Source organism: Callithrix jacchus, chromosome 3 (genome assembly GCF_049354715.1).
Source record: "Callithrix jacchus isolate 240 chromosome 3, calJac240_pri, whole genome shotgun sequence".
NCBI classification, from domain to species: Eukaryota; Metazoa; Chordata; class Mammalia; order Primates; family Cebidae; genus Callithrix; species Callithrix jacchus.
The window spans coordinates 19,799,377-19,802,110 of NC_133504.1; the positions used below are offsets into that span (position 1 = coordinate 19,799,377).

The window sequence follows — 2,734 nt, forward strand, 5'->3', positions numbered from 1 at the left end:
TCCAAGATGTCTTTGCCTAAGCTAAGCACATGAAATTTTCTCCTAAGTTTTCTTTTGGAAGTTTTATAACTTTATATTTTAATTTAGGTCTATTGTCTATTTTGATTAATTCAACATTTTTTAATTAATTTTTTTATTTTTCTTGCATATAAATATCCGATTGTCCAGCACAACTTGTTGGAAAGGCTATAATGTCTCCACTGCATTACCTTTGTGCCTTTGTAAAAATTATTTTTCTATGTAGGTATGGGTTTACTTCTAGATTTTTTATTCTGTTCTTCTTCTTTATCCATCTGTACATCTTTGTGACAATAACATAATGTTTTAATCACTGTAGCCCCCACATGCATTTTAACTTTACATATGTTGCATGCCATGTAATGCCTTATTATAATTACATGTGTAAATATGCATATTCATACATTTAATTATATATTTATTATTATATATGTAATTATATATGCAGTATATGTTATTATTAAATAAGAATATACTATCATTTTGTGGAAACCTCCAGATAAACAGTCTCTTTTTCTTTCATAAAGACTTACATAATAAGGAAAAACCATCTTTACATATACCCATATTGTAACATTTCTAGTGATCTTCATTTCTTTGGATAGATCAGATATTTATCTGGTAACATTTTCCTTCTATCAGAAAGACTTCCTTTAACATTTCTTCTAGTGTGAGACTTCTGGTGATGAATTCTTTCAATTTGTGTACATCTGAAAATGTCTTTATTACACCTTCATTTTTGAAAGATGTGTCTTCCAGTTATAAAATTCTAGGTTCATACTTAAAAAAATTATTTAAAGGTATTGCAGAGAATGATGTTGAAGTGAAGGGAGCACTAGATTTAGAAACCTGTGAGAAGCAAGATATAATGGCAGGAGTGGACAAGCAGTTTGGTTCACCAGAAAGCCAAGTAGAAAACACACTGAACATATATGAAGATATAGATAAAGTTAAACTCATTGAATATTACCTAAATAAAAACAAAGAAGGTCACAGGTATCTGAAAATTTGCAGAAAACAGAATTAAGTGATGGAAAAAGTATTGAACTGGGGGAATGGACATTACCCTTAGTAGTTCTCTTTCTCAGGCAGGTGATCTCCTGACTGAGGGCAATAAAGAGCCAGATAAGACCTGGGTGAAAGAGAGAGAGACCCTCCTGGTAAAACTAAAACTCTTCTACAGAAGAAAATGTGATTAAAGAGTCTCTAGACTCCTCTTTGAAATCTACTCTGGACAACAGCTGTCAAGGTGCACAAGTGGATAATAAATCTGAAGTTCAGTTGTGGCTGTTAAAGAGAATTCAGGTACCCATTGAAAATATACTTCCTTCAAAAGAAGAAAAAAGCAAGATCCCACCCATGTTCCTGTGCATCAGAGTGGGAAAACCAATGAGAAAATCCTTTGCCATTCACACTTCAGCCATGGTCCAGCAGTACAGCAAATGAGGAAAGCAGCCAGAGTACTGGTTTGCTGTTCCCCGGGAGAGGGTGGATCATTTGTACACATTCTTTGTTGAGTGGTCTCCTGATGTCCATGGTAAAGATGCCAAAGAGCAAGGCTTTGTGGTGGTGGAGAAGGAAGAACTGAACATGATTGACAATGTCTTCAATGAGCCAACAACCAAGAACAGGGAGTTCATCACCATTGAGGAGGCAAAGCACAGGAAGAGCACGTGCAGCTACTATGAAGACGAGGACGAGGAGGTGCTGCCCGTCCTGCGGCCTCCCAGAGTGCTCCTGGAGAACATGCCCATTCAGCAGCTGGCCTGACACCTTCCTGCAAGGGTGCAAGTGTATCCATGGAGACTGGCCTATAGCACATTAGAGCACGGGACCAGCTTGAAGACACTCTACTGGAAATCAGCATCACTAGACAGTCCTGTCCTATTGGTCATCAAAGATAGGGATAATCAGATTTTTGGAGCATATGCAACTCATCCTTTCAAGTTTAGTGACCACTATTATGACACAGGCAAAATTTTCTCTACACATTCAATGCTCATTTCAAGGTCTTTAAGTGGAGTGGAGAAAATTAGTATTTTATCAATGGAGACATAAGTTCTTTAGAACTTGGTGGTGGAGGGGGACGATTTGGTTTATGGCTAGATGCTGATTTATACCATGGATGAAGCAATGCTTGAACACTATCAATAATGATATTCTTTCCAAAAAGGAAGACTTCATAGTTCAGGATCTAGAGGTGTGGGCATTTGAGTGATTTTTGGACTGCCTTAAAATATAACATTAAAAAGACTGGATTTGATCAGCCCTCCTAAAGCTGGCTGGAAGAAGATGCCCCAGCCCAGGCTGCCTCACCCCACCCAATGCTTCCTTTCTGCCATCATCTCAGAGCATGAGCACATTGCAGAAAGTTTCTGGAAGGCACATGTGGAGGGCAGACATGGAAGAAAGAAATTTGAAATACAGGTTGTGGAAAGACTTTGGACTTACTCTTTCTTCAAAGCCATACAGTGAGGAATCAGAGTGTTTATAGATATGAGTTGAATGCAATTTCTATTTTTGGTAACTGTGAAAATAAAGATACTGTGGATATGTACATGCCTTGTGTATTTATCAGCGTAATTTTCATTACCAAAATGTACAGCTATTAAATTTTGCTATTATTTGCCATGGAAAAATGTTAGTCACATTTAGAAAAATGGAAAGTGCACAGCACTTAAAAGGAATATATGAGATTTTTTTTTTAAAAAAAGAA

General features: G+C 36.8%; 1 pseudogene; it reads left to right on the top strand.

Annotated features, from left to right (window-relative positions):
* The first annotated feature begins 703 nt into the window (after positions 1–703).
* LOC100392028 (nuclear receptor coactivator 7 pseudogene) lies at positions 704–2,236 on the top strand (annotated as a pseudogene).
* The last annotated feature ends 498 nt before the right edge of the window (positions 2,237–2,734 follow it).